Raw genomic sequence first — 18,780 nt, 5'->3', positions numbered from 1 at the left:
TTACTCCATGTTCTCCTTCTTCCTCCTCCTTTCTCCTCTTCTTTACAGAGAACTTTACATTTATTAAACATCTAACATAGTTTAGCATGGCTATATAAGTTAATGACAGAGCTAAACTCAGCAGTCAGTTTGATGGAGTTAAAATCCAGGACCTGTGTATGTTAGCAGGTGTTAAGAATGGGAGAGAGAAAATGCTACAATTTAGGTTTATTTTACATAAGAAGAAAGACTACTTGTGTCCGCCTCTTCTTAGAATCTTACGACTCATTTTAGCCATGTTTCAGGAGTGAATTCCCTGTGGTTTGTACCCCCATGACTCCATCTCTAACTGCTGGCTGATGATAAGGTGGTACAGTGCCGTGGGTTCACAATCTGGAATGAGGATCAGGACCCAGAAAACGGTATACTCAGGGGAACGTTTAATTTCTGTATTACAACTGAGCATTGCGTGGGGGAAAGAGTTGATATTTTTAGTGAAGATGTGAAATTTTTAGGTTATTTTACTCTGAATTATTTCACATCATCTTTACATTGGATAGATGCCTTGATCTGTGTAATCCTCAGTTCATTTTCCTTAATCATCAAATAGAGAACAAACCAGCAGCTCTTTTATAGACTTGTCCAAGTGCGTAGGTGAGTAAAGCAACCATTTCAATCCCCATCAAGATGGTGTGCGTTTAAGTGATGGGACTTTTCAAAGGTCAATAGAAGGCCTGGTGACATTAAGAAACAAAAAGAAAAAGAAAAAAAAAAGTAACGGATGCCCACTACAAAAATTCTCAAAGGTCTTCATGTCCCATCGAGGACTTTAATCCAGGTTTATATGATTCTCAGACCAAGCTGCCCAAAAGTTTTGGTTGGGGAAAGCTTAACTTTTCCTTTGGTAAAAATGCTTGAGTTTATCTCCAATAGACTGCTTCCACTTAGACAGAAGGAGTGGAAGACAGATGGCTGGTTCACAGCTATTCAAACCGGTACTCTTCCAAAAGAGGAGCTGCTCTGCTCTGTGCTCTAAGTCAGAATCAGAACGTGAGTCTGATTAGTACTGATGTATTCTTTGTCTCTTACCATTTGTCAAGGAGGATTGCTCTCACATGTAAGTTTCTTAAGATTCCGCTAGCATCTTTAAGTACGCAAAATTAGTTTAACACCTTTGGCATGTATTCCAAGCAATAGAATGCACTCTAATTAGGTCTGTAAAAGCTGTTACCTTGATTACAAGATATACTAATTATCTTGTCAGTCATTGATCTTATAATTGTAAAGGAGGGTGATGCTATTTCCAAATGATCTAACCTAATTCTGCCCTTAAGTTCTGGGGCTCTAATTGAGTTTCAGCCCAGGAGATGTTTACTGTATTTGAGTACACATAATAATTAGCTGCATTTCCTTATCCTCGAGGCTTTAAAACCAAAATACTTTACAATCATACAAAAATGCCTGTTTAAGTCAGTTAATCCTACCATGCTCACATAACAATTTTACATTAAATCTCATACGTGGAAAGAAAAGGAATTCTATTTTGTCTCCAAATAATTAAAATAGCTTAAGTTTAATCAGTTGATACTATCTGTAGATTTTTCTTAATGTCTATTCTAATTTTTACAAATTATTTCCTGCTGTTGGTTGAGAATACCAGTTTTCTTTTTTTATTAGATTTATGAAGAAACAGACTCAACTGTATTATGCTAAGGATTTGTGTAAGACCATTTGAGCAATCACTCACTCCTTAGCTATAGATTAATAACACATTGTTATTGTTATTGCAACTTCAGCTTCTTCTTTTCTTTACTGTCTTTCTTTTTTTGCATCTTACTTTTTTTTTTTCATGATGCTCAGAAAACTGGAGGCATGCACCTCACATGATCAGATGCCAGACCTGTCTTTCACTTCTTTGCAGAGCAGACATCCTGCTGGGCACTTAGAGCCCAGCTATTGCAACTGCACAGTAATCTCTAATCTCCCTAATCACCACATTGCTTACATGCTCTCTGTCCTGTTGCTCTCACCTGAACATTATAGCATGATCAGTATGTAATCTGTTCTTGGGAGTTCTTCCTTATTCGGGTTTCCTTTATTTATAATGTTGAGCTAAATATTTGATTTACTGTATTAGTCTTAGCAGACTACATATGACCTCTTGGGATGACACAGTCCAAGGTTGAATTCTCCTGTGTAACATTGTTTTGAATGACATTTTAGAAAGCACTTGTGTTAAGTGATGATGTAGTGTGGTGGAAGAGTTTGCTGAAGTCTTGGTGATCTGGATCCTGCTGTTATAGCCCGAATGGTTTTGAGATAATCTCTTAGGCATTTTTAGCTTTGGTTTATTTACGTCCAAACTTAAAATGACAGCATCATTGCTGTCTCTACATAAGTATATTACTTACTGGTTTAACTGAGTTGTTTTTATACTGAAAATTGCATTTTCCAGAAGAATCATTTGCTGATTTTTTTTTTTTTGAGACAGGGTTTCTCCGTAGCTTTTTGGTTCCTGTCCTGGAAATAGCTCTTGTAGACCAGGCTGGCCTCGAACTCACAGAGATCCGCCTGCCTCTGCCTGCCGAGTGCTGGGATTAAATGCGTGCGCCACCACCACCCGGCTCATTTGCTGAATTTTGAGAAATGTTTAGAGCCATGTAACTAACTTCTCCACCAATATCTCACGTTGAGAAGTTCTCATGTGTGCCATTAAAACCTTTCTTCCCCCCAGCTCCTCAGGCCCACGGCAGACACTATTTGATTTCTAATTATATATATATTCGTGTCTTGCACCAGCTTGCAGAGTGCCTTTTAAAGTCACTATTGTCTTGGCCCCGTAAGTAAACGTGAATTGTTCCTTTTTATTACTACGTAGCATTTGTACTGAGCGTAGGTTCCACACTGATAGCGGATGTTGGGTTATTTCCGTTTTTTTATTATAAACATATTCATTTGGGTTTTGTGAATACTTTCCTTTCTTTTGGGTAACTATTATGGATGGAACTTCTGGGGCATAAGGTATATATGAGGAAGCATCTACTCTTTTGTTTGTTTGTTTTGAGATGTGGTTTCGCTGGCTTGCCTAGGGTCGTCTTGAACCTGTGAAGCTCTGACTCATCCTTCAGGAAGACAACACTTTTGATGTTGACCTCAGCTATCTTTCATGCCTCTCCTGTCCTCTGTTGTCCTTTCCTATGCGGGGGGTGAACAACAAGAAGGCTCGTGTGTTTCTTTCCTTTATGTAGCTGCACTTCAAACCATGCCATAATGTTCGCTGTGCTCTCACCCGATAAGCCCCCACAGAAACAGACAAAACTGTGAGACACTTTAGATTAGCCGGGTGGTGGCTCTCCTTCCCGCCGTCTCATTCTTATGAGTCATCAACTCTTTGTCTCTTCTTGGTGCCGATATGACATCATTCACCTTGGCATTTGAGTCAGTCTTGAAAGGGTGATTGATCCCACCTCAAAAGGACGGCCGCAAATGAAACAGTGAGTACACTTGTAACTATACAGAAAAGTGCCACTTAATTTTACAGTGACCCGTACCGTCTTCCATTTCTCTCCTCAGCGCGTGACGGTTCCAGTGACTCTGCCTTCTCAGTAACAGCCGTCCTAGTAGCTGGGAGATATTATCTCTCAGGTGGTAATTTGCGTTTCCCTGGTAACTAAAGTTGTTGGTATCTTCCCCATTCTTTAGTGGAATGATTTATAGTCAGTATAATTTCCTCGGTGAAATGTAGATCTAAATTCCTGATCATTTTATGTTACATTCTTTGGTCCTTGTGTTTGCTTCACTAAGGTTTGGGTGACAGGTTTTCATCTCACTTTGCAGGCCCAGCTAGCCTAGAATTCTAGTCATCTGTTTTTGGCACCCGAAGGCTAGGAATACAGATGTGAGTCGCCCCACTCACCTCTTACTGCTGAGCTTCATGGGCTTTCTGAATGCATACATAATGTAGATAAAAGCCTTCATATAGTCTGAGTTTTGGAAATTTTTATTCCTAATCTGTAGCTTGTCACTTGAGGGCATAGTAGTGCCCAGGAAGCAGCAGAAGTGGCTAATGTCAGGAACTGCAATTCAGCAGTATTTTCTTTTGTGATTTAGACTTAGGGTGTTATCTACGAAGCTACAGCCTAATCCAAGGACACAAAGATTTTTCTCCTTTGATTCATTTTGGGTCTGACATTTTGAATCACATTCTTGGGAGTTTTTTTTTTTTTTTTTTAATGCATCACACTTGTAGAAGTCAGAGGACATAGCAGAGGGGATTTACCTCCTCCCCTCATGTGGGTCTCCAAGGTCCATCTCAGATCATCAGATATGATGGCAAAAGCTGTTACCAGTAGCACCATCTTTCTGTGTGTGATATATTTGGGGCTAGTTTTTATGACTCAAAGTTTGTAAGGACTGAGATTGCTTGGACTTTACTTCTTTTTTGCATGTTATTATACAATTACCATTATACTTAAAATCTATCTGTTCCTTATGAGTTATGATGGTAGCTTTTTGTTTACGTGTAAGTCTGTGTCTGATCCTTTATTCATCAACTACTAGAACTGTACTAACTGCTATTTGATAATCTATTGATGAACTTTGTATTAAGGACTAGAATCAGATAGAATGACTTCCCTGGCTTTATTCTCTACATTCTAAATAATTTTGGGTAGTCTATGTTCTGTGTATTTCCAGAAGAATTTTAGAGTAAGTTTAACATTTTCTTTAGAAAAAAAAAAGGAAAGAAAGGAAGATACTCTTGAGATTTTGACTGATAATAATTTGAGTCTATAGATTAATTTGATACACTTCATATCATAACAATAATGAATATTTGATTATTAAGTACAATGAATCATTTTCTAGCTAATTACTGAAAACAGCTGATGAAAAACATTGTTTTTCATTAGCAAAGCTGCCACATCCTTTGGTCTGTCAGTGTCCTTAGAGCTGCACAGCTCTCTATTCAGAACTCAGCTGCTTCTGTTTGCCTTTGGAAAAGCATTCCCAGCTTACAGTAAGGCATACGTACGCTGGAAAGTTAGAAGTTGATCCTTCATTACCAGTAGGGCAGGCAACAGCCATAATGTGAATACAGAGTTGAATATTTCCTTCAAAAGAAAAAAAGGAACAACAGCAGAAAGTAACAAAATCAACCATCACTCATGCATTCAACATACCCTGTAGTCAGAAGACAGACGAGTTTTAAAATTCAAATTAATTCTAGGGAGAAAATAAAAAGTACACATCCAGCAGCCATTCCCTGCACTTTCATGTCCTTGTCACCAGTGATCACAAAACACAAATTCTATTTGAAAAAGACTGCCCTGGAGAGAACAGAGGGAAGCTCGGTTAGCGGAGTAATGGCTTGAATTAATCATCGTTTAAAGACACTAAATTCCACATTTGAAACTTGCACAGTAGATGAGAATAGCACTGAGAACGTTGGAGGCTAAATGTATTCTCATACAATGAGGAGCCATCTCAGAAAAAAAAAAAAATCTACGAGAGGAGCCAGGACTGACAGTAGGTGGGTAAATGCTGGGGAAATGGGGTAGAGAAAGGCGCAGGGAACCAATTGGGAAAGGTGGTTGGGTTTAGGATCCCATAGAACAAAAGGCATAGTGAAGAAATGAGCCAATGAAAAGGCTGGCAGATTTTGCCACACATGTTCTCCAGCTACCAGTGCCCTTTAAACACAGATTCAGCTCACCAGCTCAAGGTGCTGCCAGACAAGAAGCAAGGCTGGCTTTGATGCAAGAGAAGCATGCTTCTGAAAGGCAAAGAGAAAGATGAGGGAGGAGAAAGCAAGAGGGGGAAGATAGAAGAGACAGAGGGAACACGAACAGAAAGGAGGGAGGGGAGCAGAAAATCTGGATATACGATCCATAGAAATTCTAAAGTAAAGGACTCTTTTTGCAGGTTTTTCTAAAAGCTTGATTTAAATAAAAATAGATAAAGAAGAAAAAGAAGAAGAAAAAGAAGAAAAATGTTCATATTTTCTCTATATGAAAATAGAAAACAACAAAATATCCATGTTTTTGAAGACATAGTTATAAAATGATAAAAATACATCCACTATCAATATACAATTAGTTGAAAGTTGCAAATTTTAAATACTCTTGCAATAAAAAAAGATATTTGTGTTACACCTTTGCCATTCATTACATTATTAAAGCACGATTTTATTTATGGCTTAATATATTTTTTAGCCCCTTGACTCAACACACTTATTGGTCCGTGTTATTCCCCCACCTTTAAGTGATAGATATTGACACTGGGTCAAAAATCTATGGGTTTTCTTCAAAACTCTGGACTCTGTTTTGAAAAATATATCAATTTTAGCACCATGGAGGCAAATGAATTGCTTAGTTGTTAAATAATCTTAATGAAATGTCAACAGCAGAAAAATATTCTCAACCCTCAGCAAGGCTCTCAGGTAATGAAACATTGATTTTTATTTCTAAATCCGTTTTGCTTACTGTACAGGAAGTAAATGAAAAATGGTTATTTGTTTCCAAGGCACAATCCATTTTTAGATACTTAATTTAATATTTAAAATTATCTATACTATTTCTGCTTTCATTAGCTTTCTGTTTAGTTTGCAATATTACCTTTAGTTTGTAAATCCTGAGCTGTAGGCTGAAGCTCCAACTCCAGTGACTCATCTGAGAAATTACGCCTGTGAGGTGAGCCCCTTTGCACGCTCCATAAATGTTTTGTAAAAACCTGCTGGCCTGATATTTGTTTTTAGCTATTCATTTTGGTAAATAACAGTACAGTTGGAATTACTTTGACATTTGGCTCAAAGGCATACAAGTGTGATGTAGAGTATTTCCAATCCAAAGTCTCGCTAATCTACTTTGAATATATTTGGGCTCTGATCTTAGCCTTAAACTAAATGAAGTGAAAAATATCTGCTAATGGGTAAATTGGAAGAAGAGTAGCTGCCCACTGGTCTCGAAGTCTTTAAAGTGAGAACTAGAGACATGAACTTCTGTTGAAGAGAAGATCTTGTAGAGGTGGGGAGTCATGTTTGTCCTTGAAAACTCAGGTGATGGTGCCTATATCTGTCTGTGCTGATCTCCCAATAGAAGGAACTCTGTCTTTGTCTGAGGATAAGCATGGCAGCTTTACAGTGGCCTTTGACCTCATTTGGGTCCACAAAAACTGTGTTAGTTCAGCATCACCTCTGTTGGAGCCCTCAAGACTATACAGTAAATGTTGACAGACCAATAGACTAATCCTTAGGAAGTGTATACATCCAGGTCCACATGGAATAACCCATTTTGCAGAGCTAAAGAAAAGGGCACTGTCCTTTGGAAAAGCTGCTGTCATATCTGTAAAAACCTTGTGAGGCCATGATTCTATTCCCAAAACACCTCAGCAGTGTAACTTCTTGGGTAAGGGACAATGAAATGACCTTTCCATCTCCCACACCTGAGGCCTTAAAGCAACAGCATTCCCTCTTTGTTCTAACAGTTAAATTTTCATAAAGTTAATCCCACAAAATTACCTGCTAGCAGACCACATAGAAATGTCCAAAGAAGACAGGTGCTGAGTTGGATGTTAGCACATCCTGTCCTTGCCAGACACACAGGTTTGGGTGTAGATAAAGTCCAGGTACACTTAGAAACCTTATCCACTTTGGGATGTCAGGTATTTCCCCTAGGATGCTCTTCCCTGGGTGGTGTCACCTGTTCCGGAGTGCTGCTTTGTCAGGTTCTACCTGCCCTTTTTGTGATTTTGATATGTATATTATTACTGTCCTTGCCTATGGAATTTTACAACTGTGTTTGTAAAAACTAAAACATCATGGAGATCACCCCTTATGCTTCTTTTCCTCGCCACTTCTTCGCGAAAGGAATAAAGAACATGGCGCAGTAACATACACGAGTTGATTTATTCTGTTTACCCTCAGATCCAATGAGCCAGTTTCTCCCTGCCATGCCAAATCTTTCTGGACCCTGGGAGGTTTAATGGGTTTAACCCCAAAATAAACCTTGATACACCTCACCCTTGTTTTTGAAAAAAAAAAAAGCACAACAAAATTCAAAATCCATTAACTATTGTCACCCAAACATCTAGAAATCTCTAGACTGGTCTAGGTTGCAACTCAACAGCACCCTAGTTTAGACTGCAGGGCCTTGCAGGGGGAGGGGAGTCACTGCTTCTTTGAAAGTCAGGTAGGGCAATGTTTTTCTTCTCACCTGTCTTCTACCAGTCTTTCTAGCCTGAAGGAACCAAGGCAGCTTTTCTTCATGGGCAAAGGCAAACTTGTACTGGCCAAAAGGTCAAGATAAGTCTACAGTTGAAGGTCAGAACTGACGAATTCCATGACAGAATATGGGTTCTGGGAGATTGGTGGTCAATATAGTAACATGAGGAAGTATTTCACACATTTTAGAAATCATTCATTTCTTGATATCATTGCTTTGTGTGTGTGTGTGTGTGTGTGTGTGTGTGTGATATGTGTGTAAACACGTGTGTGCCAGTGTGCATGCCCATGTGCCTTCATTGGAGGTCAGAGGTGGATGCCAGATGTCCTGTGCTATCGCTTTCTGCCAATATTCCCTTGAGAGAGGGTCTCTCCTGGAACCTGGACTTGTTGGTTTTGCCAGTTTGGCCATCAGACTCTGAGGATCCTCCTGGAGACGATCCCAATATTTCTGGGTTACAAGCACATGTGAGACATGCTTAGAAGTTCATATAGGTTCTGAAATCCAAACGCAGGTCTTCATGCGTGTACATCAAATGCTCTCACCCACAGTGATGTCTCCTCAGCTCTAACACCAGTGCTTTATAAAGATGACAGTAATGCTGGCTCTTGAAGTTATCCTGAGTGTTGTCTTAAGAGGAAGACTGGCTTTGATAAAATCATTAATTTTAAAACTAGCAGGGAAGCCAGGTGACTAACACATTTTGACATATTTATTCCTTGAATATGAACTAGCCTCTTCAGGTTCAAGTATTGGGATCTTACTATCAGCTGATAGGCTTCAGGGAAGGGATTGGATCCTGAGGATTCTAATTTAATCAGTGGACCCACAGATGGATTCATAATTTGATGCATTATTCAGAAGCAATGGAAATGTCAGGAGGCAATGATAGGGACATAAGTCAGTGGGAATGTGCCTTTGAAGAATATATCTTATTCTCATTGCTCTTCCTGTGTTCATTCTCTCCCTCCCTCCCTCCCTCCCTCACCCCCTTCCTCTCCCCATTTCTCTCTCTCTCTTCCCCTCTTTCCCTTCCTCTTTCTCCCCTTCTTTCTTTCTCTCTGTCTCATTATCTTTCTGCCTCTCTGTCCCACTCTCCTCTTTTCCCTCTCTTTCTGATTCCTGGCTCCACGAAACGAGCCATTTTACTTTTCTGACTCCCGGAAGGGATGTCCTGCTTCACAGCAGACCCAGAAACAGTGGAGCTAGGCAGCCATGGACTAAAGCCTCTAAAATTGTGAGCCAAGCTTTCTTCCGTTTTGAATTATTCGCTAGTGTTTATTATGGACACAGAACATTAGCCTGCATGATACTAATCCAGGGACCAAATTTTATGAGCAACTCGATTTTCATACTTTTCAGAAGAGTCTTATAATCTCTCTAGACAAAGAAAATCAGTAGGAAATGAATTGACAGGATACACATCCGTGTTTAGTAGACAAGGCAGGGAGGAAGGGTGCCAAGGAGTATTTGCCTCCTTATACTCTGTTCTAGTAACAACAACTGTCCATGGTTACGGAGGCAGAGAGGAATGGGTTTGCCCAAATGAGGTGAAGGCATAGAGAAATCACTTTTGAGATCATTTGCAGTGATGATTTGTTATATGTGGAGAAAATTCATTTCTTCTACAATTTAGCTGTGATTTTCATACTTTACAATACTGTGAAATAAAAGTTTGGATGATAAGCACTGTTCCTCTCATTTGAAAACATGTTTTTAATGCCAGAGATGTTTTAGATCTTCTGCAAATACTGCTACCTTGTTTTCACACTTCAGATGTGTGAACACGAGCAGACTGCTTATGAACTTGTAGACCCCTGAAGAGAGTTTGCTGCAACGGCACACAAGGAACCTTGTGGCGTTGCACGCTGCAGGGATGAGTGGCATCCGTCTCAGGCAGCTATGCCTGTGACATCGTGGCTTCCAGGATCGGAAACTGCTAATATGCGATCCGTCAAATCCACGTCACAGCCGTAATTATTCACAAGATCTCCTCCATGGTGACAGTAGCATTTATCACCTTCCCCCCCAGATGAGGCTGATGTTGGCACATGCAGTAGTCCCTGAATGTCCTTGGAGACTGATTTCCAGGATCCCTCAGGGGGTGCTGAAGTCCCCTGATGTTCCAATTTTCTTACATGAAATGGTGTGACATTTACATATAGCCTAAACATGTTAGCCATACACTTTATCTTCTCTAGATTACTTACAACATCCAATTCAATACAAACGCTGTGTATTCAATACAAGCTGTTAAAATCCTTGTTTAAAAATTGATGACAAGAACAAAGATGTGCATATATTCAGTACAAACGTAATTAGGGTTGGCTACTTAAGTCAGTGCCGTCCTGAGCACTGGCTGCATAGCCATGGGAATCTCAGTTAGGATTCTAGACTCATCCAATGAACCACATGAATTCCTACTTATAACCACAGTGATTTGGAGCAGAGATAGAAACGTAACTGAGATTTCCTGGCTGCCTGTCTAGCCAGGAAATGGGGGCTCTCAATTTAGGGAAAGGTTCTGCTTCAAATGAGTATGAAGGTAATAGAGGAGGCCACACCCAGCACGTTCTTCTGGCTTTTGCGCTTCTACACACAGTATGCCTCTGCATACACATGTGTGCATACACAACACTCTCACAAGAAGGAAACACAAGTGGGGGCTGGAGAGATGGCTCAGCGGTTAAGAACACTTACTGTTCTTGTAGAGGACTAGGGATCTGACCCCAGCATCTACTTGATGGCTCACAACTGCTTGTAACTCCAGTTCTAAATAATATAATGACATTTTTCTGGCCTCTCTAGATTCCTGATCACACACACACACACCCCACCATCACCACCACCAACATACCACACACACACACACACACACACACACACACAAATCAACCTTTAAAGTGTAGGTGAGCTACACCATCGTTTCCAGAATCTTCGCAGAAATGTTTGTATGATGGGACAGGACGGGGATAGAAACTATTCCAAGCTAAAGGTAGCTTAAAGTCATCAGTTCCTATGTTATTTACGTGGAAGGTGTAGCTGAGTAAATGCTAATAAATTTAATGGTGATAGATGTACAAACACACTGAGTTAACATCATATCTGTGCAGCTGTCACTTTGTCCATGTTCCAAAAAAAGGAGTCATTGGCTCACAAAGGAAAACAAAAAGAAATGAATTATGGAGAGGTGTTCGTCTAATATTGAGTGGTTGACGGGGGTAGGAGATGTGTTGCACATGTGTGTGAAAATATCAAAGAACAAGTTTAAGTAACAAAGTAGACAAGAAGAGGAGATCATTGATGAGTGGTTTCCCACTGCCATGGTGGGTAGCTGCTGCCATCCTTCGAAGAAGATAGTGCAAGGTAGTGCCACATAAATAATTCAGGTCTCAGAAGCTGAAAATGTTTCCAAATTTTTATTCTTCTCTCCTCACTTATCACTAAGGAATTTATTATTCTTACCTTATTCTTTTCTTACCTACACCCTTGCTAGTGTGTGTTTCAAAACATAGACCAGAACTAACCCTCCATCTACCATCTGTCCTGCCTGCAAAATGTGTTGGGACCATGGAGGTGCAGAACCCGTGGTAGGCCAACCAATGTCTGATTTAACCTGAGGCACCCTCCACCAGAGGGAGCCCATGCTTGACACTGGTTGAATGGCCAGGAACTGGAGAATGGATAACCCAGAGACATATGGTAGAACCAAAGGCAGGGAAGCAGGGAGGAGAACTTGAGTGAATAGGATGGTCGAGATGTAGGAAGGACAGAGAGGGAGAACAAGAAAAAAGATGTTATTATTATTATTGTTGTTGTTATTATTATTTGTTATGTTTTTTGAGACAGGATTTCTCTGTAGCTTTGGAGCCTGTCCTGGAACTAGCTCTTATAGACCAGGCAGGCCTCAAACTCCCAGAGATCCCCCTGCCTCTGTCTCCTGAGTGATAGGATTAAAGGCATGTGCCACGACTGCCCAGGTGAAAATGTTATCTTGATTGAGGGAGCCATTATGGGACTAGCAAGAAACGTGTCATTCGAGAAATTTCCAGGAATCCACAAGGATGACCCCAGCTAAGACCAGAAGCATTTGTGGAGACGGTCTTGTGAACTGATCTTGCCCTGTTGTCAAATTGGTGAATACCCCAGCTACCATCATAGAACCTTCATCTAGTAACTGATGGAAGCAAATGCAGAGATCCATAATGAAGTAATGAAGAGCTCCCAAAGTCCAGCCAAAGAGAGGAAGAAGCAATAATATGAGCAAAGGACTCAAGACCCCATGAAACAGCTTCCCTGAGCTAGTGGGAGCTTACCGACTGTGACCTGACAGTGGGGGAACCAACAGAAGACCAAACTAGGCCCTCTAAATGTGAGTGAAAGTTGTGTAGCTGGAGTAGACTGTGAGACCAAGATTTACCCCTACTGCTTGGAATGGCTTTTTGTAACCCATTTTCTTTGGAGGGATACTTTGCTCAGCCTAGATATAAGGGGGTGTGCCTTGGTCCTGCTTCAAAGCAATGTGCTAGACTTTGGTGGTTTCTCATGGGAAGCCTTACCCTCTCTGTGGAGTGGATGGGGTAGGGGTGGGGGAAGTCAAGAGAGCAGGAGGAGGTAAGGGAGTGGGAACTAGTATTGACATGCAAATTGAAAAAAAATATTTAAAAAAAAATAGATTGTTTTAAAAATCAAGTGATTCTTAATGATATTCTGCTCTACTCCTAGATCCTTGTCCAGTTGTCATCAGAGAGGCTTCCTCCTGAAGCAGGTGGGCACAGAGGCAGGGACCCACATTATGCAGACATTATGCAGATAAAATCTAAATTGGAGGTCTCCATTGGGTCCTTCCTTTGGAAATTGAGGAAGCCTGTGGAAAGCGGGGAGGAAAGACTGTAGGAGTTAGAGAGGGTAGAAGACACCAGGAGAACATGATCCACTGAACCAACAAGCAGAGCTCACTCACATAGGCTCCCAGAAACTGGATCATCAAACACAGGGTCTGCATGGGTCTGTACCAGGTCTTCTGCATAGATGTTATGGCTGTTAGCTTCATCATTTTGTGAGACTCGTGGGACTGGTCTCTAACTCTTTTGCCTGCTCTTGGGACTCTTCCTCTTATTGGGTTGCCTTGTCCAGCCTCCATACAGGGCTTTTGCCTTGTTTTCTTGTATCTTGTTTTGTCCTGTTTGGCTGTCATCTTTTAGAGGCATGCTCTTTTCTAAAGAGGAAAAGGCAGGGGCAGGGGGAAATGGTTCTGGGGACGAGGAGGAAAGGGGTAACTAGGAGGAGTGAAGGGAAGGAGAAACTGTGGTCGGGGTGTATGGTGTGAGAGAATAATCTATTTTTCAATAAAAAGGGAAAGAAAAAGGTTGCTGTTACATAGTGCTATCACGTTATTTTCCAAAAGGGAAGAAGTAAATATAGCAGATTAAAAGCCCAATTTCCTTTCCTTCTTCTGGCATTAACACACTGTGTGATCTTACTATGTCATTTATCCTGGGTTCTCTCCATTCCCCAGTCCTGCTTCTTCTAGAACAGATCCTGACCACCCCTGTGGCTCATTCGACCTAGATAACAAGAACTCAACAGCCTTTTGAGAAAATTAGCTGGTAGAACAAATCAAAATGTAAATCTGTATGGCCCGCTGACCAGCAATTCTATTTCTAGCTAACTTATTTACTAGATTTGAGGACACTTATATAAGAAATTTATATAAGAAAAATGATAAATGATTTTGTCAGTCATGAACTGGAGATAGCTTGGATTGGTGTCAATATATTACACTAAGACAAATTAGGTAATTCATAATGTAAAATGACTTGTACCTTTGGGGAATTGCAGAGACCTATGTGACTTAATAGAGAAAATACCTAGGATGAGTTTATAAAGTGAAAATGTAATTTGCAAAGCACTCATTATCCATTTGATATTAAATGTGTATGTGTGTGTATGTTATGCTTGTAATAGGCCAGGGACAGTATTGATTAATATATTCCAAATTCACAATTTACATTTAGTAAACTATATTTACCTTAAATTTTATTATGCATAATATAGGCATATAGCAAAACAGAAATAATGTTTACTGTGTCAGACATACATATTTCCCTTGGATTCTACCCTAGTACCATTTTGCTACTGCTTTATCATATGTCTTGGTTTTGGGCTAATGAATAAGCACATCTTAGACTTCTACCTATAGCATACATCAATGGAAGATGTGGAATGAAAGCCAGACAAGTTTTCTTGATGCTTTAACAAAATATCCAACAAAAGCAATGTCAGAATCTCGTGGTTTGTTTTGGTTCAAGATCTGAGGTCCAGAAATTATGGTGGCAGGAGATAACTGTATTGGGGGGATGCATAGAAATGAAGAGAATGTGCAGAAAGACATGGATGAGAAGGGTAGCGGGTCACATAAGCTAGAGATCAAAAACATGTTCAAAAAGAAGAAGAAGAAAACAAGGGGCATCAGGAGAGGGCAGAGAAGAAGCACTGGGAAGAGAAATGTAGAGATTTCATACCAGGCTCTGAGACAGAAGCTTCGATAAAATGATGGGGGTCAACTAAGACAGCAAGAGTGACTCAAAGAACTGCAGCACTGTTTACAGGGGACTCAGAGATTCCTGCAGAGCAGCTGATGTTGCAGCTTGCATATGGTCAGTTTAAAACAGCAACAGATAATAAATATGAAAAAAACATGTAGCTATTCTTAACGTGTAAACTTTCCTTTATGACTGTTTGTTAAACAGTAAAGTACAGCAGCTATTTACTCGGTATTTACATGTATTAAACATCACAGTTCACCTACAGAAGACTGCAGGAGGATGCATCTAGATTACATGCAAAGACAACTTAGCTCTGCAGTTGGTCTTTCTTGTCGGACTTTCTTTGGACTGCCAGCCCCCAAATATATGGAAACTTTTCATTGATTATGTAAGCTCACTCTTTAGCTTAGGTTTGTTCCCAACTAGTTCTTACAACTTAAATTGACCCATTTATATTAATTAATCTACGTTCTGCCATGTGGCTATTTACCTCTCCTCCATTCTCTATGTCCGAATTCCTCAGTGTCTTGCTGGCATTTTCCACGCCTTTAGATTCATCCCCCTGAGTTCCTTTCTCTGAGCCAGAAGTCCCACCGAACCTCTCCTACTTAGCTATTGACGGTTCAGCTTCCTAGTAAACCAATCACTGTGGCACATCTTCACACAGTGCACAAATATCCAGCAACATAGCTTTCTGTAAACAGCTCCAACATCTGCAGTTTGAATCCTATGGGAGGTAGGAGGTGGGGCTAGAACCAATCCCAGAAGGAAATAAGGGATAGATAATATTTTTGGAGAGCAAGAAATATTATTTATAATCTATTACAACTCCTATTTAGAATCCCTACCTTTCTAAGGTGTAGAAATTATAAACTTAGTTGATGTTTTGCCCTGTCTTTCTCCTGAAATGTATGCCATTCCACTCCGTGCTTTGCCGCGTTGAGAAGGGTCATTAGTGAGATAGCTTTGAGCTCGTTTTCAGGACTGAGCCAGATTCAGGTAGGAAGCTCTGTGTGCTGGGCATGGTTGCTGAGCACAGTTGCTTCTTCTCTTTGTTACTTCTCCTTTCAGGGTTTGCTCGTAGGCGACACACATGAGTCCTTGAGTTCTTTGCTAAAAGTGTGATGTGGAAGTTCTTATATTCCGGCCACACAGCTCCGGCTCCTGCTCTTGGGATGCTGGCCCTCGTCTCCGGATGCTTTTGCAAATGCCTTGCACACACTGCACACTTATTCCTCACGGCAGTTTGAATGGGAAATGCTTGCCCATTGTCTTGGATGTGTGAACGCTTGGTCCGTGGTTGATGTCTCTGTTTGGGAAGGTTTAGGTGGCACAGCTCTTGTTGGCGGAAGTGTATCACTAAGGGTGAACGCTGAGTTTTAAAATTCCTCACCTACTTCTTGTTTATCAACTCTGCTTCAGGCTTGCTGTTCAAGATATGAGCTCTAAGCTTCCTGTTTCAGCCACCGTGCCTGCCCCTTGCTGCCATGCTGTCCCTGTCATTATTGATCCTAACCCTCTGGAATAGTGAGTAAAATCATTTTTTAATAAGTTGCCTCGATCTTAGCATTTTTCTCAAAGCAACAAAAAAGTAACCAATACACTCTACAAAACAATGTCACAAGATAGTTTTTACTATTACTAATTTATATATCAATGTATTTCATGTGTCCAGAGAATGAGCAAGCTGTCGGTGATGGGAGACTCTTTCTCTGAGTACACGCATGTATAATTACAAAAATTGTTTTAAAGGAAATGCAAAAATGGGGCTATGTGCCATGTACAGAAATTTATCAGGTGGTCCCCAGACCAGTTCCCATACAGTGTTGCTAAGTCCTAGAGTAGGGATATAACAGAGATCCGAAGTGAAGGAGTGGGAACCAGAGGAAGCCCTGAGTGCCTGTGTAACAAGGGTGGGGGGTGAAGTTTTGGGTGATTGTGTATTGTTGACACAAACATAGCCACAGTAAGGACTCCAATGCTTCCGACACATGGGAAGAGCAAAGCCTTCCCCATATAAGGCTCAAGGGGATGGCAAAGCCTTCTTATTATCCAAATTTGACTGTTGAAAGTATAAACACCTTCCTTCTCCGGGATGACTGCTTCCTGAGACTGCTGCCCTCCAGAAACCTCCCACCAAGATTAGCTAGCCCTACTTCCCTGTCCACCCGGATACAATAAACCTGTCTCTCAGCTGAGATGTATAAAAATACACGTGCTGAACTTCTGGATTGCTGCTGCAGTTGGTACCCTCCATCAGAGCAGGCACAAACCACCAGATCCCAGCTTTTCTGTCCATATGTGTGTGGATGATCTGTCCTTTCTTCACTCCCCTCTCGCCCCAGTCAGGTTTTCAGATCAAGCTAACCAGACTGTGACACAAAACACATGCCTATCTATAATCTTCTTAGGGCACTGATGAACAAATTGTCAAATTTGCTTTGCAGTAGAAACTGGCCATCCTTGCAAGAGAAGGAGCAGTAGGGCCAGTGTTACTCCCATAGCAGTATGGGTGGTGATGCTGATAGTGATGTCCTTACAGAGAAAAGCATCTTTTTGTCGCTTCTAATGTTGGGACTTTGGCAATTGCCAGCCTTGCTGCAGACAAGGGTTTTCTCCAGCTTTGGGAGCTGTCATCTGAGTAGCCTTGGGCAAGAATAGCAAAGACGTCACTTTCAGAATCCTCTGAGAACAAAGAAGTGTTCTGGAGTGATAGATGGGGCAAGAGAGTTGGGTGGCATGTGTATCACAGAGAGACACAGATCACTGTGTCCTGAGACTGGAGAACTTCAGGAGACTTTGAGAGGGAGGGGCTTCCGCAAAGCAGACCCAAGACTACAAACTGATCAGCCCCGTTAGAATACCGAGGCTCAGAGAGTTCGATTGAACTTGCATAAAATTGTATACACATTCCTGGAGTTGAGAGCTCAAATTTCATCAGACCACCCATGTTGCCATCATCCTTTTTGAAGGCAATAGAAAAGATTCCAGGGTTGTGAAAAGATTGGTGGGCTCTAAGCTAATCAAGCCCATATTTCTGGATACATTGGAAGAATGAGGGCATTGCTGGGGGAATTAATTAAAGAAATTGGGAAAAGAAGATGTAAGAAAGTCAAGCAAAAATATCTCAGGCAAAAGATTTTAAACATATGCAATTAGATGAGAAAGCTAACCGAATCAGCACATAAAGTAATTAGTTACAGAAAAACATCTGGAATAAGAAAAGTAAGAGAAACAGAGGAGATACAAGTACACTTGAAATGAACTGGGGTGTATTGGTAGGTACCGGAATTTCTTTCTCTACTCAACTCCATGCTCAACATATATTATGTCTTTCTTATCACAATCCCAAATATGAGAGTATTTGTTCTGGAATCATCAGGGAATTATAGATCTATTTGCCAAAGAAAAGGATTCATAAGATGATCTTCATGACCTTTTTCTCATGGCATAATAGCACCCTAGCTCCTATAAGAGCCTAGCCCTCATATTTGTTGTGATCACAAGCAAATAAAAGCAAAACAGGCTCCTTAGCATGATTTCTCATCCAACTTTTCCTGTCACATAGGAAATAATGCAAAGCAATTTTGATAAGGGATGGGATGTCTCTCCTTTCATTTCTTATTCCTCTGGAGGTAATCCAATATATATGGGTGATTAGAATATCTTAATTCTCGTGGATTGTTCCAGTTTATGTCTGAAGTATACCTTCACCCTGCGGAATGTCTTTGGTCATGGCCTGGACTATGGAGTAAAGTAGCTGCTCATATCTTGAGGCTTGACAGGAAGAAAGGCCTAATAAACCTCAACTATTTTCCCTTGGATGATGAGATTTTGGAATCACCGTTTACCACCATTCTCTAGAAACACAAGCAACTCAGCAAACAAACACATCTTATCATAAAATACATCCAATTTTTCTTGTGTAAGGATGTCGTGTTTATTTACAGGGAATTTACCACATCTATGGATGGGAACATTGTGAAAAAAAATCTCTCTGGCAAGAAGAAGAGCTGTGATAAGGAATTGCTTAA

Source organism: Microtus oregoni, unplaced genomic scaffold (assembly GCF_018167655.1).
Source record: "Microtus oregoni isolate MIOR12 unplaced genomic scaffold, Mior012 000037F_ref0000500, whole genome shotgun sequence".
NCBI lineage: Eukaryota > Metazoa > Chordata > Mammalia > Rodentia > Cricetidae > Microtus > Microtus oregoni.
This window is presented reverse-complemented; position numbering follows the sequence as displayed.